Source organism: Podarcis erhardii (assembly GCF_964252035.2).
Source record: "Podarcis erhardii genome assembly, chromosome: 10".
NCBI classification, from domain to species: Eukaryota; Metazoa; Chordata; class Lepidosauria; order Squamata; family Lacertidae; genus Podarcis; species Podarcis erhardii.
This window is the reverse complement of record NC_138500.1, coordinates 16,035,265-16,062,099: the sequence shown is the minus strand read 5'-3', so window position 1 is coordinate 16,062,099 and position 26,835 is coordinate 16,035,265. Positions and strand designations below refer to the sequence as shown.

General features: G+C 43.2%; 1 long non-coding RNA gene across 1 annotated transcript in view; it reads left to right on the top strand.

Moving 5' to 3' along the window:
- Positions 1–3,136, top strand: part of LOC309352037 — a 101,281-nt gene extending 98,145 nt beyond the window's left edge. The window contains exon 4 of the long non-coding RNA XR_014161040.1: positions 3,118–3,136. This is a non-coding gene — a long non-coding RNA (uncharacterized lncRNA). The remainder of the gene's footprint in view (positions 1–3,117) is intronic.
- The last annotated feature ends 23,699 nt before the right edge of the window (positions 3,137–26,835 follow it).

Sequence of the window (26,835 nt, the reverse complement as noted above, 5' to 3'; positions counted from 1 at the left end):
TTGTGACTCCTCTGTGTTACGGCAATGGGAAAACCATGTGCTTTTTTAAAAAAAGAAGCACCACCCTCTGCAAAATACTAAACTACCATGTTGAAATGCCTATTTGGATTCCCATGGAACGGCTTTGCAAAGGTGATATTGAAACTGATGGGAGTTCCTCCTGCTCTTTTTCTTACACGAGGCTCTTCCTTGCAGGGTTCCCCAAATGAGTGCCTCTGATGTTGGTGGATGAGACGTCCTACCAGCCGAGGCCAGCATGGCCAATGATCAGTAGGAATGAGACTTCTTGCCCAACATTTGGATTGCAACAGGAAGTGGGGAAGCTCCTTTACAGCATGATCTTAAGAACATTTGTCCTCCTCTTTCCCTTGCATATTTTTATTGTGACAGTTTTAAGCTTACAGAAGAATGAAAGATCGCAAACATAAAATTGTGATACATCAGTATGGGAAATAAGATGCACAAGTAACACACAAATTAAAGTCAAACATAAATAAGCAGAACCCTTCTACACTCCACTCCAGAAGATACACTTGGTGTCTGAAGTTACAGCATTTCCAGTTCACCTATCCAAATGCAATCAAAAGAACATTACATCCTTTTGTATTCTATTCTAGGAGAACATCAGGGTTTATCCCATAATTGAAGAAAAGCCTGAGACGGATTCAGTTTCTGTCCAGAATCAGGTGTCAAACCACAAAGAAATCCCTCAGTTTAACTTTTCCTTTCACCAGTTTTAATGCAAAGGTTAAATTTCCCTCCCAATGCAACATTCCACAGTCCATTTGGCCAAGTTTCAATTGTCAAAATCTCTAGTAATTTCCAACTTTTGATTTTGATCTTATGAACGTTTATGAGTTATAATGAGTTCCGCACCACTTAGTAGGATGGAGATAGGCATAATATATTACAGGTGAATAGAGCAAGTTCTTCAACTGTGATGTGATTTGGTCTTCACCACATACTGTATACAGATTTCTGTAAACAAATTGAATATTGTTTCATCTTCCACACTGCTCCCTTTCTGCTTGACTTTTGTTAAAAACACATTAAAGTGTCAAATATATGCTTACATGTGTATTCATCCATCCTTCACCTAATAAACCAAATCTTAACCCAGATGAGACTGCTGTTTGAAGATGCTGCTTCTCTCTGACTGAGTGGTGTACAACCTGCTCTAGATGGAAACACGCTCACTCTGAAGGAGGAGGTTTATAGTTAGGGTGCTCTCCTGAATCCATTACTGTCACTTGAGGAACAGGTGGCCTCAGTGGCATGGAGTGCCTTCCATCAATTAAGGCTGATGACCCAACTACAACCCTATTTGAATGGAAATAACTTGGCTACAGTAATATGCGCTCTGATAAGCTCAAGACTGGACTATTGCAATGCATTTTATGTGAAGCTGACTCTGAAAACGGTTCAGAAGCTTCAGATGTAGTTCCCTAACTTTTGATAGGTATGAACCCATCAGATCACATGGCACCAATTTTCATACAGCAACACTGGCTGTATGCTCCTGAACCGAATCCAAACAGCAAGGTTTACCTATAAATCTCTTTACAGCCCAGGATTCCAATATCTTTTGCAACGTCTCTCCTGATATATCCCTACTCAGGGCTTTTAGATTTTCATCGGAGGCTCTTCTCCAGGTCTCTTTTTCGAGGGAGTATTCAAGGATGATAATGGAGAGGGCTTTTCAGTTGTGGCTCTCTGTTTGTGGAACACTCTTTCCACTGAGATCTGCCTGGCACCTTCACTGGCACCTTATTAATGGGATTACTTTGTGTATTTTTAAGGAACTGCATGCATTTCTGTGTGATGTATACTATAAATGTTTCTATAGTATAATATATTTTTACTTATGCTTATGTTTGAAATATGTTGTAAGTCTCTTGGAGACCTTTTTGTGCAACAAACCACTAAAAAGTTTAAACAACAACTTTAAATTGCAAGTTTTTCTTTTTCTTTTTAAAAAATCCAATCTAGTCCAAGAGTTAGAGGGAGCAGTGGTAGCAGAGATGTAAGCCCTGTTTAGGGAAGTTTTTAATGACTGATGTTTTAATATATTTTTAATCTTTTTGGGAAGCTGCTCAGAGTGGCTGTGGAAACCCAGCCAGATGGGCAGGGTATAAATAACAAATAATAAATTGTTGTTGTTGTTGTTGTTGTTGTTGTTGTTGTTGTTGTTGTTGTTGTTGTTGTTGTTATACTAGTCAATATTCAGCTGAGAACCTGGAGAGCTAGTCCTTTAGTTTTTGTTCTGGAATTGAAAAACATATACAGTGGTACCTCGGGTTAAGTACTTAATTTGTTTTGGAGGTCCGTTCTTAACCTGAAACTGTTCTTAACCTGAAGCTCCACTTTAGCTAATGGGGCCTCCAGCTGCCACCGCACCACCGGAGCACGATTTCTGTTCTCACCCTGAAACAAAGTTCTTAACCCAAGGTACTATTTCTGGAATAGCGGAGTCTGTAACCTGAAGCGTATGTAACCTGAGGTACCACTGTATCTGTATTGAATGCAGCGAAGGCTCTGTCAAACAGGTCCCCAAACATTGCATCATTCATATACGTGTTTGGGACTGAAGCCTTTGGGAGCAATCCTAGATTCACCCCCCCAGCCTGCCCACCCCCAGTCACTGTTGCATCCTTGCTGCACATGGTGGAGGGTGGGGGGCGGGCAGATCACTGCAGCAGTGGGAAGCCAATGGAAAGGAGATCTTCCCATTCTACCATCCCCAACGTGGTGCAAAGGAGGTTCGAATTGCTCTGCCATACTTCTTACAACTCTAATTAAATGAATGCTGTAGTAGAAATTGGACTCAGCCATTGCAACACATGCATGTAGCTGAATCTGTTTAAATCATTATGTTCTTGCTTGAGGGTGCTCCTAGATGGGCCTCTTTTTCAACCTGGCATTTTATTTCACTGCTCCCAGCTCCTCCTGAAATGGCCCTCTCCAGTGCCTCTGTTAGGTGGATGTTCACAGTTGTTCAATTGCCATCAAGCTATGATGGCCGAATGAATTAGGAAAAAGGTGTGGTTTTTGCATGATTTATTCAGGTTGAACATGTGGGCTTTCTTGACATAGTTTGTTTGCTTGATTGTTTTTCAGAAAGGTACAGCTGCAAGAGATAGTTAAGCAAAGACATGCCCCATTTACTTTGCATGTTCAAAGCACAAAGGCACACACACACACACACACACACACACACACAGTGGCTATCATCTTGCTGAAGCTAAGCAGGTCTGGTCAGTGCCTGGATGGGAGACCACTTGAGAAGTTCATTTAGACCACCTTGGATTCCATGATGGAAGGAAGGCACGTTGAAGAATACGATTGTATAGAAATGTTGGAATCCATTGCCTTGGGGAATGGATGCTATTTTATCTGTTTTACTGAAGGAGGATGCCTGGGAGGAATTTGATATTTGAATGCTTCCAGGTAAGGGCTTAATATTGCAAATTGGTCATTCAGATATCAAAGTAGATCACTGGCAAACAGGTTTCCTTCTTAACTCATTGGATTTTTTTTGTGGAAAGGGTAAATCCACATTAAATGGACGGGGGAATACAGGCTGGCATTTTGATGTCAATAATATTGTGTGGATGCTGTGAAAAAAACATGCCTGTGTGCGGATCGTTGATCCCACAATAAACATCCATCTGGAAGCACTCTTTGTGAAATCTGATACGAAACATTCCACTCCATACCTCCTGTTTGAATGTGTGGATCAGAATGTAGCTACACAACAGATTTTGCACTTCTTCAAATTTAAATATGTATTTCGAAAGAACTTCAGGTCGATCGATGCAGAAATGGAATAGAATTCTTCATCATTTACTATTGTTATTTATTTATTAATTATTATTCTTTATTCAATTTATACATCATACTTTACCAAAAGATCCCAAGGTGATGTACATTAAAAACACATTATAGAACATCAGTGATACAAACGTAATAAAAAGCATACTGTCATTGGAACTGTTACATTTATTACATCTATTTATTCATCACATCTATTATAGATGCATGCTTAATGCATACATCTGTATGCCACCCACCCACTAAAGTTCTCTGGACAGTTCACACAAACAATGAATTACAAAATGCAATTTGGAATAAAAACATTCAGAACGGAACTGAAATGGAAAACCAAAATAGCATAAGTGTCACTGGCCAGCTTCTAATGACATCGCCCAATTCCCTCCCTGCCCTGGATTCTATCCCAATTCCTAGTCTGCTGCGAAAGTTCTACATTGTCTTATGATGTCTTAAACTTATTTTTGGCCTTCCTTTATGGATATCAGCAAGGGAAGGAATGTGGTTTTTTTTGTTCAAAAAGACATTGCCCCCCCTCCCCCATGCACAGAGGCCAGATATCTGCTGCCTACCCAATAACTGAATGCATTGTAGATAAATTCGTAGTGTACCAGTAGAGTGTAAAGATTCCATTAATGCGGCCGTGATATCATCAATAAAGCAAGGGAAAAGCAAAATGGATCCTCAGCTTCTCCTTTGCGGAGCCTCTAATGAAGCAGCATCATAGCAGGTGCCGGCCTTTTCTGGACTTTAGTTGCGAGCTGCCTTCCCGTAGGCATGACTTTGAGGAGGGAGAAATCTCCCTGATAATTCTTTCTTCCTCCTCTCCTGCCCCTGCCTCTCTCCACACTCTACATATTAGAGCGGGGCAGGGAAGAGCAGTTCCTTTCCCTTTGTGACCAGGATGGTGCACTTCCTTACACAGATCAACCACCCAGCTGAATTGGAAAAGCAACATGGAAATTTTGCTTGACGCAACAAAGCTTTCCCTCCAGAGGGGGCAAATTGGTTTTTTTGGCCATACATCGGAGCAATTGTTGGATGTTATGGGTCACGCCACGATTCATTCTTTTACGGAAAGTGCTAGCCCAACGTTCAGCTTTTGTATCGGATAGGGGCTGCGCTTGTGAGTCCACTCGCTCCCACTTTTGCATATCAAAGTGCTGTAATTATTTGTATACTGGCCCCACAACGCCCCCTCCGCCTTTCCTCTGTCATCTAAGGCTTCTCCATATATGTGGTAATTTGTGTTGCTATTTTGGTGCTTTGTGCAGGAAAGGACGGCGGTTGCAAGGTAGAATGGCAGACTGGAAATTTGCAAACTGTCTGCGCTGCATTTTGTTTATGTTCCCTGCCAATGCGCCTGCAATGCTCATTAATGATAATAGAGTTTAGTTCAAAGCAGGAAAATAGCCTTCCACTCATGGAATCAAGTACTAGCAAAAAGGCCTTGTAGGCATGCAACCTTTGAGTCCTCTATTTAATCACAGGGCTTAATGTGGTATAAATACATATCTCCTGGCAATCCCCAGTGCACCACTGCAAGCTACAGAGCTGTGGCTTTAAAAACTCTCTAGCTTGGGGGAACCCAAACTTGGTTTGACTGCAGAGGAACCCCTGAGTACTAGAGAACACCCTGGGGCATATTCTGTTCTTGGTATACTCTTCTTTAAAACACACAGAGAGAATTTCACCAAACACCACTATATCCCATAATGGACAAAGGGGATATTTACATTTAACAACTGAAATACGTCCAAATTGCATTTACAGTCATACCTTGGAATCTGTTCTGAAAGTCCGATCGACTTCCAAAATGTTCAAAAACCAAATTGCAGCTTCTGATCGACTGTAGGAAGCTCCTGCAGCCAATCAGAAGCCCCGTTGGACATTCAGGGTCCAAAAGAACATTTGCAAACTGGAACAATCACTTCTGGGTTTGTGGCATTTGTGAGCCAAAACGTCCAAGTACCAGGGCATTCGACAACCAAGGTACGACTGAACTTATTTAAAATATTTTTAACCCCCACAATGGCTCCCCGAGTGATCTATGGCCATTAGCAGTAAAACAGGGCTGTAGTCAACCAGCTATTGCTCAGAGTAGACTTACTGAAATTCATGGACAGGATTAAGTCTGTTAATTTCAGTGGGTATTTTCTGAGTAAACATTAGTTGAATACAACCTGTAGTCCTTGTCTAGCAGACATTGTAGATAAGGAAAAGAGATTGGTTGGGAAGAGGAGCATTTGAACAGAAAGATCTGCCTTACTGCACTAAGTCAGATCACTGGTCCATCTGTCTCAGTACTGACTACACTGCCTGGTAGTGGCTCTCCAGGGTTCCAGATGATGGCCATTCCCTAACCTACCTGGAGATTCCAGGGATTGAAACTGGAACCATCTGCATGCAAAGCAGGTGCTCTGTGATTGGTTTGTGAATGCCTTGTGAGTCGAACGTTTTGGCTCCTGAACGCCGCAAACCTGGGAGTATTCCAGTTTGTGAACGTTCTTTGGAACCCAAATGTCCGAGGTGGCTTCCCCAGCTTCCAACTGGTTGCAGGAGCTTCCTACAGCCAATCAGAATCTGTGTCTTGTTTTCCAAATGTTTTGGGAGTCAAACGGACTTCCGGAACAGATTCTGTTCAACTTCCGAGGTACCACTATATAAGCTGCAGCTTTAACCACAGTAACCACTTTGGATTTTGAAACAAAGTAGTAACCCATACTGTGAAGAAACTTGAACATTTACTAGCTGAGAAATCCTGAAGTTTGCGGCATAGCTGGAGAGGGTTATTTGCCAGGTTTCGAGCAAAACAGTTCACTTCCACTCTACCATTTATTTAATTAATGCTCTTCATCTCATTAGTAGGGATCTATCTTAGCCATCTCCCATTATAAAGTAAATTGCTTTAATGAATTCTGCATTTCTCTCAAAAGTCCCAATCAGATGAGAGGTCCTGCTAATGTAATAAGTCAAGGAAGTGCTGCTTTGGAGATTCATTAAATTTTATTTCTCTTGCATTGTCTCTGGAAACGCTAAAGGAACCACAGCACTGAATGAGACCATTATTATACCTGCTAGCTGTAGATAAACCTCAACTGCAAAGTTCCCCCTGTGCATCTGAGCTTTGCAGAAATGTTAAGATCTTTTTCACGTTGTCTTCAATCTTCTGTTGAGAGACAAGGGCCAACACTATATTACCCAGCATTACAATCGGAAACACACAAACTTCGGTATGATGTACTTGGAATTATACTTGAGACTCAGTCGTTACAGTCTTTGACTACCCAGTGCTCCCCACAAAATATTCAGGAGTAGTAAGACGTAGTTTGTTTCTCTGTGTTTCATGCTCATGGCACAGAGAAACATGAACAGCTTAAGAACAACACAATGCACCATGAAACATGAAATGATTGCAATGTCATTAAAAGACAGAAAAACTACTAATTGGGTAGGACAAATTGGTCTTTGTCATGAGTGTCTATTTTGTATGCTTGTATAAAAGGTAAAGTTAAAGGGAACCCTGACCATTAGGTCCAGTCGTGGCCGACTCTGGGGTTGCAGTGCTCATCTCACTTTATTGGCCGAGGGAGCCGGCGTACAGCTTCTGGGTCATGTGGCCAGCATGACTAAGCCGCTTCTGGCAAACCAGAGCAGTGCACAGAAACACTGGTGATTAATACATTAATGATAACAACAACAACAACAATTTTCACATCAGTTTGTGACTTTTTGTAGAAGTTTTCATGAAAATTCATCAGTATTTTGGGGCAAATTTCTTCTAATATGCACATTTTTGCCTAATATTCTCATTTTAGCAAAGTGGCTCCCCCAATAGAATATATTTTTAATATTATTTTGACTAACATATGCATTTATACACACATTTTATCACATTATATGCATTATTGGACACATTCTTTGGCTGGAGAACTGCACTGAAAAATTCGTAGAAGTGCAAATTTTGAAATATGACTGTTTTTGGGTATTCGTTATTGTTCCAGAAAGTGTGGATTGAGTATGTTCACATTGAAATGCAAACTACCGGTAAATCGAATTTCCCTCCCATCCCTTCGTACCTGGCTGAAGAACTGCATTGCAAAATTCACAGCTGTGCAATTTTAGAAGGATGACTGTGCTTCAGTTTGCAAATTGTTTCAGAAAGTGCAAATTAAGTAGGTTCTCCTTTAAATGTGAGTTGAATCAAATATCTCTCACTTTCCTTATTGGGACCCTGACAGGTGGAGCAGGGGCGGAATGGAGTGGGAGAGGGCTGTAATAGGTGGGACAGTGCCGAACACCCATGTAAGTAGTGATTTGCCTGTATCTAAATATATATATTTAAACATCTGAAAGCGTTTAAATACAATCAAATGCACCCAAAATAATTTCAATTCTCCCCCAACCTTCCCACCCCCATCAATTTCAGCAGTCAAATGCCTGTGTGGACAGGAATCTGTTGCAACAGCTGATGTGCCTTGCTGACTTACGAGCTCTTTTGCCAGCCTAGAAGAGGCGATTCCACACAGTTCTGCATGCAAGGCATTTGTTCTGCCACTGAGTGATGGGTCTTCAGTTGGAGCCCTTGTGGGTCAGCTATACAGCTTTGCCACTTTGCAAAGCGTCCTGGATTGGAGCTCGGACCGAACCCAGCGAATGCCTCCTCATCACTGTGTGTAAACTGAGACTGTGACCCGGATTCTAGAGCAGGGACAGGGTGTGACTTTTCACCCCAAGGGTTGCATTCTCTTGTGAGCACCCTTCCAGGGGCTATATAACAGAGATGGGTGGACCAGAGGCAAAAAGTAGGCAGAGCAATGGACGTGGCTCTTACCCAGGCTACATCCCACCTGTGCGAAATTCATGTCTCCAGCCCCATCTGCTAAGCTTTCCTTTAAACTGGGATGCAAACGTAGTAACAATGGCAATCATTTTGTATTAACGTAAGGCTTCATAAATGGTCGTCAGTATTCACCATATGTCAATGTAGCATTTGCTTCTATCTGTCTTGGCTCACATTGAAACATATATTAGACAAGGAGCTGCTTTTTAGCGCGCGCGCGCGCGCGCGCACACACACACACAGCTTTCAGTGTCCTGTTTGTGGAGCTTTTTCTCTCTCTCTTTTTTGAAATGCTTCATTTTTTCAGGTGGGAGAATGATGTTCCCAAGTCATACCATAATTTCCTTTCAGCAGCAGGAGACACACTGCTGTATATTATGCCCTTCAGCTAAAAGAAAAATTGATTCTGTCATGTATACATTTATATCTCATCTATTTTTTTAAAAGCATTTTTAACACTTCTTACAAGGCTTGGGCAGGAAATAATACACTCTCTCTCCTCTCTCTCTCTCTCTCTCTCTCACACACACACACACACACACACACACCAAAGGCAGATCATCCATTGCTGGGAACAAGCAAAGCTACTATTGTTAACATCTAGGTTTTGTCGGCTTTCTTTACATTTTTTAAAAACATGCCTCTATAAAACAAGGCAACGTACACAGTAATTTGGAAACGACTGTTCTTCAAATGCAAAATGTCCCCTTCGCTGTATTGGATTTTGGTTTGGCTTTGATTTGAAGGAGTTGGCTTCTCTGTTGAATGTTTCAATATTTCTGCTCTGTGCTCTTAGGTTTTATTATGTTTGATTTTACTGTATCAGTTGCAATTGTAGGGATTGTGGTAGGAACCAGCTGGGGAATCCCCAAGGGAAGTAGGCTTGGATCCTGGAGAGTAGTGGTGGGACAATGATGAGTAGTCAGAGTCAGAAGTTGGGGAAGAGGAGGTGTCGGAAGCTGAAGGGGCAACAGGGCTTAGTGAGCTGGGAGAGTCGGTGGCAGAAAGAAGTCCTGAATGAGAGGCAGAAGCTGAAGCAGGAGAGTGGGAGGAGGAAGACCAAGAGGCAGAGATGAGCCAGGCTGGTGAAGACTAATGGGTGTCTCCCCCTCTAGCTGTAACAAGCTCCCCTCTCTCAGAACCAGGAGCGACACAAACAACAGTGACAGGCCGCATGTAGACGCAGTCTCTGATTGCTTGGCAATAGCCCTGGAGAGGAGGAGACATAGACAGCTGTGGGGAGGTGGTGACCTTTAGTCTCAGCAACTGGTTTCATGGAGTAAGACCTACAGAGAATGAGATACTGTGCTCATTAGGCCAGACACTCAGTCAAGTCTGTGAGAATTGTGGTTTTTGACAATAAAGTGTTATCGCCAACTTTGAACTGTGAGATTTACTGACCGACTTGTTCTGTGACAGAAGGGATATAGGAAGGCATCATTTTCCATTCCTTTTATTTGTTGCATGCAGCACTGTTTCCTTTCTGCTGCAGTTTGTCTTCTGCCTGAACCTACATTATTCGTCTTGGTGACTACTGTGAGGAAATTATGTAATTTGGGTAATGTATAGAATTAATGTAAGGTATGCATATTTTTGAATTATGATGTTGGAGGAGACTCTTGAGAGTCCCATGGACTGCAAGAAGATCAAACCTATCCATTCTTAAGGAAATCAGCCCTGAGTGCTCACTGGAAGCACAGATCGTGAAGCTGAGGCTCCAATACTTTGGCCACCTCATGAGAAGAGAAGACTCCCTGGAAAAGACCCTGATGTTGGGAAAGATTGAGGACACAAGGAGAAGGGGACCACAGAGGATGAGATGGTTGGACAGTGTTCTTGAAGCTACCAGCATGAGTTTGACCAAACTGCGGGAGGCAGTGGATGATAGGAGTGCCTGGTATGCTCTGGTCCATGGGGTCACAAAGAGTCGGACACGACTAAATGACTAAACAACAACAACAACAACAACAACAACAACAATGCATATTTTGTTGCCATTGTGTTATTACACTCCATTCATTTCAATGCACAGGAACCACAATGCAAGTTGTGAGGATGGGGTATTAAGTATTATCAATTAAGTATTATTTGCAGACTGAAAGCAACAACAGCAAACACTGATTGCATGAATAAGCAACCTCTGGCAATATTTGTTGGAATCCTCTGACATTCCTAGTGGGCAAAATGCCACGATCCAAACATATGAATGCTCTCACATGCACAGGGCTGCTATCAACACTTTTAAAAAACTGTGGGAGATCCTTCTTCCCAGTTTGCTGTGTCATGTCCAGTTTGACCATTAGTCTTCACAGCCAAATCACTGGCTGTGTTGCTGCAATTTAAGCCCATCTCTAAGATCAGGCTGCTCATCTTCTTTTTTGCCAGAACACAAGTATGGGCAGCAAGTATGGATGAAACATTTTTTTAAAAAATCAAAATTAATCTATTGCAAAACCCCAGGGGCAGGAACCAGATGTCACAGGTAACCAAATTAGAAGTCCACAGGTTATAAGATCATGGGCCCCCTGGAGAAATATTTAGCTGTATGTTTACTTAATATCTAACACCATGTGAAGTTTATTTATTAATATGCCTGCAGGTTTCTCTTTAATCCCACTTCTCAGAAATGCTCGTACATATATAGAAAAGCCAGGAGGGGGTGAGATGCCCTAGTCTTAGTTTCATTGGGTAGAATAATATATGTTTTCTCTCCCTCCCCCCTTAATGTGAAGCTGTCTGCAGGTCTAAAAGTGCTGTTATTTTAATACACGGGAGTGTAGGTTTTTGAAGACAGGGAGGGAGAATATGTGGCCCTCCATATTATTATTATTATTATTATTATTATTATTATTATTATTATTATTAGTTTATAACTCACACTTCATTCTGAAGGCTCCCAGGGTGGTAAACTGTTGATTAAAAATAAGAAATCATAAGCAATCCCAATCCAAGAAGTGCCATCAAGAAAACTTCCAGGCTGTAAACTTTATCCTTTAGAGGAACTGCAACTCCACCCAGAACAAGCTACCTACCAGAATACCAGACCTGGAAATCACTCATCAACAGAACCTCCATTGCTCCAGGATTCAGCCTCTGTCTTGGCCCTCATCCAGCCCATCACTGCTTCTGGGCACTGATCAGGTACCTCAGCAGCCTCTCCTGATTTAAATGGAATGGAGAGCGAGTGTTGGGTGTCATTTGAAAACTGATGACATCAGACTTCAAATCTCTGGGTGATTTCTTATAGAAGTTAAAGAGTTAAAATCTCTGGGTGATTTCTTACAGAAGTTAAAGAGCAATGGGGGCAAGATGGCTCACTGTGGAATCCTCTAGCCTAAATTCCAAGGTGAGGAATAGAAGGCTCACAATTCTACTCTTTGGCATTAGTTCTGCAGCTGAAAGAGGAATCTTCCCGGGCTTTTCTGGCCCACGTAGGACCAGTCTGGATAGCTGGCCTTGGTGAAGATTTTACATTTGCTCCCTCCAAACAGTTTTTGATCTGGGCTTCCACTGAAATGAGGCTGCATTTTAAGTAGTATTTTAATCTTGTTTTTAAGTTGAATTTTAAACAATTGTTTTTATACCTGATGTTAGCCGCCCTGAGCCTGGTCTTGGCCGGGGAGGGTGGGGTATAAATAATAAAATAAAATAAATAAAATAAAATAAAGTACCCATCCACCCCCACCTCCTTTCATGCTCAATGGCACCAAAGTCTGCCGAAAGACTGAGAACCACCAGGTCACTCTCCCACTGTCCCTATTCCAATAAAGATAATCAACAGGGGTGACCAAGGCCATTTTGGTGCTGAAGCCAGATCTGAAGCCAGACTGAACTGGGTCTAGATAATCAAATTCATCCAGACATATCTGGTCAGCTCTGCTCCCAGCATCCGCATATGGGCAGGCTTCACTAACTTCTCATCATGAGAGGGAAGATCTGTCTAGAATCATAGAGTTGGAGAATCAGAAGGGACCTCATCTAGTACAGTCTCCTGCAATGCAGGAATCATGGCTAAAGAATCCCTGGAACATGGCCACCCAACCTCTTTCCAAAGGGCCATCTTGTCAGAGTTGGGCAGGGCCAGAGGCAAAAGTAAGCAGAGCAATGGATACAAATTTTACCTGTGTATAGTAGATTCATTCCTATCTCTCACAAATCTTTTTATCCTGCATCCAGACAAATGTGAGTGTCGGGATGCATTCCAACCTGGCAAAGATGCTCAAAGACCACCTCTCCTGGCACAGAGGACCTTAAGGTTCATATATAGCATCACCCTAGTGGTCCTTGGCCCTAAGGAAGTTAGATTAGCCTCAACCAGAGCCAGGGCCTTCTCAACACTGGCTCCAGCCTGGTGGAATGCTCTGTCTCATGAGACCAGGGCCCTGCGGGATCTGATTTCTTTCCGCAGGGCCTGTAAGACAGAGCTGTTCCACCTGGCCTTTGGCTTAGAATCAGTTTGATTCCCTCCCCCTCTTTCTTTTTCCTTTCTCCTCTTGTGAAGAGGCTGCATTCTAATGTTTTAATGTTGTATCTTAATCTTTTAAATTGTATTTTCATCAACTTGTTTTTATTATTGGTTGTTAGCCGCCCTGAGCCCGGTCTTGGCTGGGGAGGGCGGGGTATAAATAACATTTTTATCATCATCATCATCATCATCATCATTGAGGATATGAGGCAAGGCTGGTGAGGGATGTGGCTTGAGGAGAGGAGGTGTGGCCATGGGGGACTTCAAAGGGTCCAATAGAGGAGGCGCAGAGGGCCACATTCAAGGCCTGGGGCTGACATGCCCCCCCATGTGCTATACTTTGCCCTTGCGTATTAACAAAATGGAACTTGGATTTGAAATGTTTGAAAATATGGAATTTTGTGATTCTTTCCTAGGTGCCCCAAGCTCTTGAACTCGCTTCCCAAGTGAAATTCAGCAGGGCCAGTCTCTGCTGGTTTCCCAATGAGAAGGACCTTGTCACTCATTCCTTGGTATAGCACTTTGTAGGGGCATAGCTATAAAAAGTGACAATGGAAGTGGGTCTTGTCCATGCTGTCAAAAAACACTTGACAAATGTTGTCAAAAAAGAAATGTACAAAAGCCTCTTGGCAAACGTCGCTTGTCTTATCAAACTCTTTCTCTTTCCTTGAAATGCCTTATATGCTAGACCTCCAAATTTACCTCAGGGCATATATATATATGAGAGAGAGAGAGAGAGAGAGAGAGAGAGAGAGCGCTTTACACAAAATTTGGTGCCCACTCCATTCATTTATATGGCTTGGGTTGTTGTTTTTTAGGCCTACCTAGTTCAGAAACATGAAAACTACAGAAAAAAGAAAAAGAAAGCTGTATTACTTTTTATACATGTTTTTGTTTTTATTACAAAAAGGCTAGGTTGCTGTGCAAATGAAGGGAGAAGAGCTCAGAGAAGTGACTAAGGAGGTTGAACAAATGCTTGTGTCTCACAAGCATTTACCAGAACAGGCAGTTGTCACAGGCAGCTCAGGGACAGCCTCAAGACAGATTTCATCATGCTCCTATCTGTTAGATGATGCAGTGCTTGCATTTGGATTCAGTATCAAACATTAATGTGGTATTTTATAAACATTAGTGAGCATGAATTTGCACTGGTCAGCAATGGTAAAAAAAGAGAGGATTTTTTGTTGTTGAAAACATATAAAAAGTGAATTGGAGCTGTCTCCATAAATAGAGCAAATTGTACATTTCCTCGAGATGCATCCCTTTCCCCCCTCCGGCGTTAGGAAATAAAGCTTGCAATCATGGCATCGAAGAATCATGGAAGTCAGTTCTGCAGTCAGATGTTTAATGTTTTGGTATTTTATTATGTGCATTATCTGGTGGTGTGAAATGGCTGGTGCAACAGTTCCCCGCTCACACTGCCATCTCAGCGCTCACCTGCACAGGTGAGTCAATGAGACCAGAATAGGCTAGACAGGGTGGTCCTATTGGAGAAAGAGAGACACTCAACATCTGCTTTGCTTTGGGATGGACTGAGGGACAGTGGTAGAGCATCTGCTTTGTTGAAGGTCCCAGGTTCAATCCTCCTCTGCTCCAGGTAGGGCTGGGAGAAGACCCTTCCTGAAAACCTGGAGAGCTGCTGCCAGTCAGTGTAATCAGTGCTAAGATGGATTGACCAGTGGTCTGGCTCAGAGTAAAGAAGCTTCCTCCATCCCTATCTCAGAAGCCAATGATGGACCATTGTTATTGGCCAATGGCTGGGGAAGTTTCACCAATTACGTTTGTTCAAAGGATAGGATCTCATGATGATGATGATGGTAGTATCATCAAATGGATGATGGTACAAGTAAAAGAGTATGAAACCAGGAAAACAAAGGTCTTGGAATGAGAAAAATACTGCCCAGGTTTGTCCTCTGCCCTTTCATGCAGTCTCTAACCAAGAAGAATGAGTCAAGGGGCAGAAGATCAATTCTGGCCTAGTGATGTATGAACTCCACTTGCTTTTGTTTCCGTCGCTAGTTTGTCTCCCTCGGGCCCAATATGTACAAGCTTATCTCAGCAAAGAGAACAAAGGGAGTGTGTGCGTTTGTGTGTATTTGTGCAGTGCTCCATTGCTTAGTGCTAGCACAAGAATGGAATAAACTCAGGTCTCTGATTCATAATTATGAGAGGTAATGGTTTAGACTTAGGCAGGCTGATTGCTCTTGCAGATGTGTGCAGTGACAGAGGTGTTGGGAAAACGCCTTGCATTGGAGACAATAATTTCACACAGTTTGCTTAAAGCTCAGGAACATCTCCTTTTCCGGAGGGTCTCGTTGGTGTATCATGAATATTCCATGAAATTTACCTTCTGTCTTACAAATGCCAAGCCCTGGCTGCCCCGCCATTGCAGACAGAGATCCTGGGAATTATTAGTAAGGAACCATCTCTTCAGGGGTGGACAGACTTGAAGCTTTCCTAGAAAGCTGAGGTCTGGAAACTGGAGCCAAGTACAAAATAGTGGCTTAGAAAGAAAGGCAGACATGCATTTTGAATTTTAAAAAATAGGCTACCTGTAAGTGCATCTCAACTCAGTCGTTTGTTTTTAGTTCCAGAAATAAGCTCACAGTCTTTTCACACAAAAACATATTTCAGGTTTTACCTCAAGTTTCTTTTGATTACCAGTCTTTCTTCTTTTTTAAAGTTGTTGCTACACTTAAATAAGTGGGAGTCAGAAATCCCTGGTGATCTACTAGAAGGCCAACAAGAGGCAAGGGAAACTTATCATTGCCTTCAGCAACTTGGAGAGTTATTGAACAGGTTTACCATACATATATAAGAACAAGGTTTGCTGAAGTATAGGCAGCATGCAAGGATAGGTCTTGTCTCACTAACCTTTTAGAGTTCTTTGAGAGAGTCACCAAAGATACAGAGAGAGGTTGGACTCGATGGCCCTTGTGGTCTCTTCCAACTCTATGATTCTATGATTCTATGTGATCCAGTTGGCATTGTGTACTTACTTTCAAAATGCTTTTGAGAAATAAACAATAAACAAGTAAGCACAGCAGTCATATAGAAGCAACTGGTTAAAGAACAGGCAGAAGATAATAGGAATGAACGGGCACTTCTCCCAATGGAGGGATGTTGAAAGTGGAGGCTTGCAATGATCAGTATTGGGTATTGAGGGAGGGATTCAATCACATACCGGGAATTAAATAGGATAAAGGCATTCTGTCACCCTGGTGGACTTTTCTTTGTAGTTATGAAAGTAAAGAGAACGTGCACAGAAAAGTGTGGAATGAGTGAATGATTAACAGGAAGACATAAACACATCACAAGCAAATCAGGATGAGTCCTTGTTGTTGTGTAACAGCTCTTCAAACACTTCAGAATGAATGCTCAGTAAAGAGCAGGCGTGGTTTTACTTGTGTGTAGGCTTTGTATAAGGGGACGCGGGTGGCGCTGTGGGTTAAACCACAGAGCCTAGGACTTGCCGATCAGAAGGTAGGCGGTTCGAATCCCCGCGACGGGGTGAGCTCCCCTTGCTCGGTCCCTGCTCCTGCCAACCTAGCAGTTCGAAAGCACGTCAAAGTGCAAGTAGATAAATAGGTACCGTTCCAGCGGGAAGGTAAACGGTGTTTCCGTGCGCTGCTCTGGTTCGCCAGAAGCGGCTTAGTCATGCTGGCCACATGACCCGGAAGCTGTACGCCAGCTCCCTCGGCCAATAAAGCGAGATGAGCACCGCAACCCCAGAGTCGGTCACGGCTGGACCTAATGGTCAGGGGTCCCTTTACCTTTACTTTTAGGCTTTGTATAAGCAAATCAGGAGGAATGCTCAGTAAACAGGTTCCTGGAGAACCCCCCACTCAGTCTTCTCCATCGTTGTGGCATGCTTTGTTGTTCCATTTTTTTGACATCAACATTTTTATAGGAATTCTAGTAATAAAGTATAAATGTGTGTGTGTGTGTGTGTGTGTATTAGCATACAATTTTTTATGCAAATCTGTGTATTCTGTCATCTTTTTTTCTGGCGATATGTTTCCTCTTTTTGCAATTTTGTACATACCACTTAACTGCAATCATCTCTAAGCAGTGTACAATAAACAAAAGTAATGTGGAAAAGTAAAAATGAGTCAAAACTATAAGATGGAAGCATCAGTTCATTTGAATTGCTTTTTATTTATTTTTTATTTAAACAATTTATATAGTGCTTAACTACAATGGTCTCCAAGCAGTGTACAAGAAATACGATACAGCAAAGGTAAAAAATCAGTTAAAACTATACAGTCAGACCAGTTAAATTGCCTGTTGGAATAAAAACAAGCCTTCAGAGGGTACCAGGTGTTCAACAGGAAGAGACCCTGTCTAGCCTCAACTGGAAGGAATCTCTATAAAATTGTTGTTGTTTAGTCGTTTAGTCGTGTCCGACTCTTCGTGACCCCATGGACCAGAGCACGCCAGGCACTCCTGTCTTCCACTGCCTCCCGCAGTTTGGTCAAACTCATGCTGGTAGCTTCGAGGACACGGTCCAACCATCTCGTCCTCTGTCGTCCCCTTCTCCTTGGGCCCTCCATCTTTCCTAACATCAGGGGAGTCTTCTCTTCTCATGAGGGGGCCAAAGTATTGGAGCCTCAGCTTCAGGATCTGTCCTTCCAGTGAGCACTCAGGGCTGATTTCCTTCAGAATGGATAGGTTTGATCTTCTTTCTTGAGAGTCCCATTTACTGCAAGAAGATCAAACCTATCCACCAAACCAAAACTGGTGCTTTTGAATTATGGTGCTGGAGGAGACTCTTGACTATATGGACCTTTAACTATATGGACCTTTAATCTTTGAATGCACAGCTCCTGGTGGATTCAAGCCATGCAATCAAGCAATGGGGGACAACTAACAGAAACTCCCCTGAAGCCCTCATTGACCGGGCAGGAATCTAAGGGATCAGGTGGTCCCTGAGGTGTCCCGGGCCCTAGTTGTTAAGGGCATTGTAAATGAAAGAGGCAGTGCAATAAGTAGCCACTCTTCTCGTTGATATAACCTGCCCCATTCTCTGAAACCAAGGCAGAGCCAATATTAGAACCCTCCCAGAAAATAGTTCCATCAGCTGACTTTCTAGATGTCAGGATACAGTAAAAGTCAGAGGGTATAAAAGAAGATGGCCCAAATCGACCAGTGTTTTTTTCCTCAAGTGTGGGAGGTTAATGCACTTTGGTATCTGAAAGCTAGGTGCACCACTCACTTGTCAAACCGTTCTTTGGTTTCGGAATCCTTAGCAGAAAATAAATCCCTGTCTTTTATTTATTATCTTATTACATTTTTAACAGTTGGGTTGTTTTTCTGTTTAGTTTGACATCCAGTGCATTTGCTCTGCCCTGCTTTTTTCCTTCCTCTTTTTTTTTTTTTTTTAGTACTGCCTGATGTTTTATAACGTATTGATTCCCAATATTTTAAACTGACCCGCTGTTGATATGATCGCACTGGGAAGTAAGATGTTTACATCTCACTATGAATAGCAGATAAACGAAATAATAAAGGTTGTCAAAGATTGAGAAATAAAGTACGCCAGGTTCTTGTTTGCTCTCAAGGATGTATGGCTGTGGGGACAGGTTGCTAGGAACTCTCGATGTAGAAAGCAAATTACTTTGGAGGCATTCATCAGCTAATTAGTTGGATTAATAAATGCATTCTTTCAGTAGACACATAATGCATTTAAAAATATCAATCCAGTGTGAAGTGGAGCTGTCCCTTGTGAAACTATTTGCGCATCTCCTCATTCAGGCAATTTCAGAGGATCTAACAAAATATGCCTCTTTTATACAGTGGAGAGAACAATCAAGGCCTGTCTTACTGTGAAGCAACATGAACCAGGTGAAGGTTCCAGAAGGGCTGCTATTTTCCTAACACCATCACATGCTGCATTGCACTTGTGGTCTGAAACTCTCGCTATGTGCATGACTGGGGGCCACCTCCCTCCCATGCCAGGGGTGTCCAAATCTGTTGATTTCGGTGTCTCTCTGTTTCTCATTTTTCCAATCCTGAATTCATCTCTCCACATTTCCATGTGAGATTCCAATTGCTTTTTTTTTTTAAGCCCTCGGGAAAATCCATCCACGTTTTACTTCAGATTTCTTCCACTACACACAGTTTTGTATGCACTTTAGCCAAATATACACATGGATTTAAAAACAAACAAACAAATAAACACATTTTAAAAACAAATATACATATTTTTACCTCAGTGTGCCCTAGGGCATGCACACAGGATGTCAGCACACCCCGTGGCATGCTGACATCGCATGCACACACTGCCACAGAACCTTTGGGGGGCTGGCCCTCTGATTTAGAATTTGGGGGGCCTTGGACCCCACAGCCCCCATACTTGGTGCCTGTAGCTCTGATCCTTCATCCCTTGGAGGTTCCCCACTACTCCTTGTGGCAATCACACAGGGTCCCCGGACGTTTCACTGTCTATTGATCCCTGTGCCACCACTTTATTTCTCGCTGCCACCACCCAGGCCCTACCTGGGACAGTACTGAGTCCAGTCAGGGTTAAATTGAAACATAAACTTCTGTTTATTTATTGCAGTTTAACAAGCGTGTGGTTTCATAAACAGTCAATTACAATCATGTGGTGCCTATCCAGACCTATAACTTTTGCTACCAGCTCTCACTCACTAAACCACCTCTCAGATATCTACTTATCTGCCTAGCCCCTAACTGTTTCTGACTCAGCCTATTTCGCTACACTAACTCAACCTACCCACAAACTATCCCAATTCACTCCCACTCCAACCAACCACCCAACTCCCAACAAACTCCTCAACAAACACTCTCTTTCCCCCACTCCCAGAGCTGGTTTTATAGTCCCACTGACTCCACCCCCCTGTGTCCTGACTGGGCAACCTGTTCAACTATTTCACCTCCAGCACTTTCTCATATGTTAACGTCACACTCCTCAGCATCCAGCCAGTCCATGACAATAGTGTAGACCAAACTAGACAATATGTGAACCCATTTCCTACCCACGCTTCCCCTGCACCCAAACTGGCTTCTCCCAAGCTATTTTGACCTCAGCCAATCTCTGAGCCCAAGACAGCTGGTTCCCAATTCACACCTGAAGGATGAAAACTAGCTGTATACCTAACCAGGGAGGGCGAGCACCACTCCCACCCACCTCCATGGTGCTTCACATACTCCTGGCCCTGCTATGGGCTTGGCATCACCCAAGTTGAGTCTAGCTGTATGCAGCCTGCATTTTGATGGGCTATTTTTAGTGATTTATTGTTCGGTGTATTAATTGATTAGCTGTTTTAAAGCAAGGGAGTTAATTGGCTCAAATTCCTTGAACCAGCAAGCAGACCTATTTTTAGCTAATTGGGTTTGAAAAGAAAGGGATAAATAAACAATTAGATGCTTTCCTCTGGATTACCACCATCTTGCTAAGGCGATGCAGGAAGAAGGGATATTGTGAGCAAGCGCCCCCTATCATTTCTTTCATGTAATCCCTTTTTAGAGAATCTGTTTTTTAATGAGTACCACAATGAAGGAGATGTAACTTTCTTCCCTTATTATATTTGATCTCAATGACTAATTAGATACTTAGTATGTAGAGACGGTGGTACTGGCACAGATTTTTGACTGGATCGGTTGATAACTTCTTGCACAATAAGATAAAAAGTTCCCATCGCCAGCTCCTCATTTTATTCCACACTTTTCTCTTCTTAAATTTTTTATATTATTATTAAAGCATATCAATTTCTCACAGTGCAGAATTCCCTCCCCCCGCTATGTGATTTGGCAACACCCATAATGAGGAAGTCTTCAAGTATTCAAATTTCATATATTCCCCTTTACCTTGAATTAAAGTACTTACTTTATAGACAATGAAATATGATGAGCTGATTGTATACCCATATGTGTGCATATATTCTATTTACTGTGTAGACAATACATTAAGGCTGACACGTAATTTAAATCAGCACATTTTTGCATTATTCAGTAGAAGGTTGCCAGCTGCTTTTCTTTTGTACTTTCTGATTAATTTCATTGTTGGGAGATTTTTATGTTTCTAAAAAAAAAATAAGACAGAGAGAAAAGTCTGTCTCAGAACCTATGCAAGACCCAACAAAGGGAATAGCGATATCAGTTTACCATGAGATTTCTTTCAATTGAGACGCAAAGTGGTAGGGCTCAAGGATCACTTTCTAGGTCAGTAGTGCCCCAATACAAGTCAAGGAACAGATGTTAGCGCTCAATATGCAATGTGACATCATGACACTCTTGTGTCATCACCCTACGAATCTTCCTTGGTGGCTTCTATTTGCATGTGGGGCTCCTGACATGACATGGCATCACATGCCGAGGACCACAAGATGCTGAGGTGAGATGAGGAGAAAGAGACCCAGGTCTGCTGTTTTTAACAGTAGCTTGCAGTAACATCTATTAGTGACACATAGGAAATTTGTCAATTTCAGTTCTTTTCTCATTGCATGGACAGGCGGAGTCCCCAGATCCTGAGCGGTCCCCCCTGTCATGTGGAATAACGACTCAAGACAACGTGCTATGGGATTAAATTGGCCACAACTTTATTAAATTTCAAATGTGGCTAGACCTTGGCTCAGGCATTGGGCGTTCTCCCTCCCCAGTCCCCAGCCGGGGACCGAGGGAGCATCAGGGTTATCCAGTGTTTGTGTGGGGGATGGGCCGGCTCTGGAGAACATATGTTCAAGCAGAGATAGCCGCCCCCGTTATACCACCGCCGCAGGGGAGAGCAATGACGACCTTTCAGCGTACGGTCAAAGCCTCCCTTCAGAAACCCCTTTAACGGGGAACCCTGGTATCGCCGCCGCAAAGAGGAAGATGGACTAAAGGATTCTGCCCAAGGCCTGATACCGCCAAAGTTGTGACATTTTGCTACGGGAAAGGCAAAACCTGCCAATGCAGGGAAATTCCTTTCCAGCCCTTTAACAGCGACCTTAATGTAGCAGCGCCCGCATACCTGTGAAGAAAAGTTAACCTGCAAAACCTGTGAAGGAAAGTTAACCTGCAAAATAAGACATTAACTGAGGGTGGGTAGGGTGGGAGAAGCTCTGGAGCCAAGTGAGGATTCCCAGGTAAGATCCTCCCTCTATTGTGTGGGCAGGTAATCCCTCCCCTACCTGGCCTGGTCTCCTTGGCAACGCTTCCCCCAGGTGGGATTGGACAACTGACTGAGGTAGGCAGAGACCTCCAGGTATCCCACCTGAGGGAAGGCAAAGCCAAGCCTATGCTGATGGGGCCACTCCAGATCCAGGGGTTGCGCGCGTCCACACAAAGGGAGCCCCCCGTTTTAAGCGGGGAGTGGTCATTCTTCCTTTCTTCACATTTCCACATCTCTCTCTCTCTCTCTCTCTCTCTCTCTCTCTCTCTCAAGTCCTCATGAAAATTAATCAGCATTTCAATGCTAACTTCTCCTAATATACACATTTGTCTGCAGCCTTGCTTAATGCAAACATTTGTGCAAAGCAATTTCCCCTAAATGAATGCATTTTTGTAAGTTTCATGAATATATGCATTTGCACATGCCCTTTAATCCAGGATGTGCATTTTTGTACACATGACTTGGCTGGAGAACTGCATTGCAAAATCTGGCGAAGTGTGAATTTCAAAGGATGGCTGTTTTCATATTTTCTTTTGGGAAGTGTGCATTATGTCAGCACACCTTTAAATTTGCAAACTGAATTTCTCAACCATCCCTATGTCTAACTTTGCTTAGTGATAGGAGCAGTCCTATCTGCAGCAAGGATTGGGGGGTACTTTGTGGTCAAGAATTCTCCTTTGGCTCTCTGCAGCATTTCTTCTGCCCAGTTGTCTTGCTTTGTCACCAGAAGCAGGTTTGGCCCTGCTCAGAATCCTAGGCACTGCAGCTAACCAAAGCCTTGATATCAACAGCGATATGGGCTATCCAACCCTTTCCCTGCAGATTCCTCAGTCCAATCTAATGCTCAAAAAAGGAGCTACTTTGCCCCCATCCCCATTCCTGGTTACACAGCTCAGGGTGTGTAAAAGTTCGATTGAACTAATTTCTCCATAAATGCATTCAGGGCGGATAATTCAGAGGGAACGTGCTGCATCTGCTCCTAGGCTGGTTTGTTTTCCTTCCATGGCAGATCCTCCAAGTGTCCCTATTTTCCAGGGACAGTCCTAGAATTACAGAAGCTGTCCTGGTTTCTGATTTGATCCTGGAATGTCCCGCTTTTTCCGAGGACGTCCCTATTTTCATTGGAAAAATGTTGGCGAGTGTGGTAGGACATCTCTACTTTCATCAGAAAAATGTTGAAGGAAATATCCAACCCCCATGCCATCTGAAGGCACCCCCTGTATTGGGAGGTTTTTTAATGTTTAATGTTTTAATGCTTTTATATATGTTGGAAGCCGTCCAGAGTGGCTGGGGCAATCCAGTCAGATGGGTGGAGTACAATTAGTAAAATGATGATTATTAAAACTGTTGTGCTGGTCCCGTGGGTTACCCAAGATACGAGGTCCAAGTCTGGTCCGTGATCAAAGGTGCAACGTGGAGGCAGTCTGTAGTAGCTGAAGCTTGGTGCAAGGCAGGGAGTCGGGTGAAGTCAGGAACAGACATGCAAGCAGGGAACCAGGGCGGGTCAGGGCTTCAGGCAGGAACTAGCAACCAACAATGTTGCTCTCACAACTTGGAACTGGGGCTGGCCAGCTTTTATCTGCCCTGAGGCATAGGGTAGCCCCAATCCTCTGGTGACTCGCCTCTCCTGGCCTGGAGGCGAGCACTCCTCCTGTGAGAACTTAGTTCCCTCCGCCTCTCTGCTCTGAGCCTCTGCAGCTCAGGAGAGGCTGGAGGGTTACCAGACCCAGAGGCAACCTCAGCTTCCTCTGACAGGGCTGAGAGTGGAGCACCTGCAGGCAATGGGTCCTCCATCACCTCAGGAGCCAGAGCAGACTCAGCTGATGTCTGCACCTGAGGATCCAGCACAGGTGAGGACCCTTCGGGCTCATGCCCGAGCCCCGGCTCAGCTGGTTCTGGAGGCGGGGAGTCCTGTGTAGGCTGGGATCCCTCAGGTTCAGCATCCAAATCCGAATCCCAGGCCATCACAACTATTATGAAATAGGACATCCCTCTTTTCATTGGAGAAATGTTGGAGGGTATGCTATGGGGTATCTAGCTGTTGCTCAAGTCTAACAGCTGGAGCACATGTCATGCTGGCCATCAGGAACCCACTGAAGAAGCGAACATCTGGGTCAGGACTGTGTTTGTGTTGGGCAGTGGCTTTTCAGCCTGGTGACCCAAGAACATCTTGGTTGGAGACCCCAGGGCTTGGGCAGGGTTCTTGTGCACAGAGAGCCTTTGGTTTCCTGCTGAAATATATCATTTCCCTCACTTGTTCCTCTAGGGGAATCCATTGGAAAATCTATATAAAAATAAAATAAAAAATTGTGCAGTAGCACCTTAGAGACCAACTGAGTTTGGTCTTGGTATGAGCTTTTGTGTGCATGCACACTTCTTCAGATACACTGAAACAGAAGTCAGAAGTGTCTATTGCGTCAGACCAACACGGCTACCTACCTGAATCTAGAACATTGGAAAATCTGTTTGGCTAAGGAAATATGGATCCAAAGCATGTAGCTAGAAATCACAGGAGGGGAGAAGGCTCATGTGCTAAGGTCTGACTTGCTGGTGTCCCATTAAGGCATCTGGCTGGTGACTAAGAAAAGTGGTTGCTGGAGTAGATATTCTTAGTTCTGGTAAGAACTTCAGATGGCATGGGGGTCGGATATATCCTCCAACATTTCTCTGTTCTTACCAGAACAGTTCTTTTATAAGTAGGATTTCGGGAACTTTTCTGAACAGCAAACCTGTTTCTTTCCTATGCGATATTCATAAAAGGATTTAAATAGAAATGCAAAAAAAAAAAAAGGCCTTAAAAAAAGCACACCACAAGAACTGTCAACTAGTATAATAAACGTCTGAAAGCATTTTTGAAAAAGTGGCAAGTCTGAAGGCAAAATCTGGGGAAGTTTAATCAAGGTTGTTGTGGGCTGTTTTTTAAAATTAAAATATATCGTACGTTTGCCCAAAGCATGAATCCCCCCTCCTCTCCCCCCCCCCACTTTTTTGTTTTGTTTTGTAAAGCATTAAGTCCCTCCCTTAATTAAGCCTACTGGGGTTTAATTGCGTTGATCTCATTTTAAACCAAGCTCAGCACAATTAGACACAATGAGAAGATAGGGAGATAATCAGTGCAGGACAAAAAAAAAAACAAAAAAAAAAACCAGGCCATAAATTGTTTCATTCTGCATAGGCCCCAAATTACTGCTTCACACTCCTTCTTTCTCTCTTTCTACCCATTTTTGTATAAGCTGGGGGTGGGGGGAAGAGAGAGATGAAAAAGAAGGGGGGAAATTGATTATTTCCAGCTCGTCGTACATCTCATTTGTAGAGGGTCAGGCCTTTCCCATTCACAATTACCACTAGTTAATCTTATCTGAGGGGAAAAAATTCAATTACATTTATCAAGGTTATTCCATACACTGGTTATTGTCTCAGAAAAAAATGGGGTTTCTGTGTTCGGATTGTTGACGTTGTCCATGCCTCTCTGTGCATGTTTTGTTTGTGTGTTTTAGTTGTGCGGCGACGTCCCCTCCATCTACAAACACACGAACACACATACGCACATGCACACGGATAAATAAATAATTATTCCTGTGCCGACGCGGCTGTTACTAATATATAGTTGTAATAAAGTAATATTTGACAGCTTTGTAAAAAGGATCATTAATACATAGATTATGGAAGTTTTTTAGGAGAGAGGCTCATAACCGTTAATAGACTTCAATTCTCAGCCTACACTGACATTTAAAGGGGGGGAGAAATCTAGTTTCAAATTTGATAACAGATTACTAGTCAGGCTGGGAGCCAGCCACCTGATTAAGGCAATTTAAATGCTTGCAAAGTGGCGAGATTAAAATCAAATAAGTGCCGATTTTTTCCTCCCCTCCCCCTGCTTCACTTATCTTTCCCTGGATTCATTCCTTAACTACCAGGTGGCAGAGGACTCTGGGTAATTTTCCTCCGTGCCAATTACCCCAGGACGGTTTTTAGGGTGAAGCAGAATAATTACTGCACTATCAATCCAAAATGGGCTGCTTAATGTGTTTAAGCGAGATTTTGAGCCTTAGCAGGGAGGTTGCCGCCTCGAGCGTCCTCTGCTTCTGGAGCCAAAGCGAGCCAAACCGGCCTCCTCGTGGAGTTAACCGTTCGGGAAGGAGGCTGCAAACACCCAAGGTGAACGAAAACAAGGGGGAGGGAAACTCCCGGGAAGCTCTGGGAAAGTTAATGAGCTGCTTCCAACAGGCGGGCAGGCTGCAGTCGCAGGTGGCTGAGAACGCCAAGCAGGTTAAGGAAATCATATTTATCACCCAGCTGCCAGGACCATCTTTATCAAAAGACTTCCTTCAAATCCGGACCACGCAGTTGAGAAATGAGTCCCAGAACAAATCTTTAAAGCAATACCAAATGCGCAACATTTCTCCCTCCCTTACTTTTTTTTTTTAAAAAAAGAGATAAACAAAAATAACAAAGAACGAGCGAGGTTAGCACCTTTTTCAACGAGTCTCCGCTATGGATGTAAGAAGCCATCGTTTCCTGTTTTGCCTGGTGCCACCTGCGACGCTGTTTTCATTAGGCTGCAGACTGCCTTCAACCCAAAAC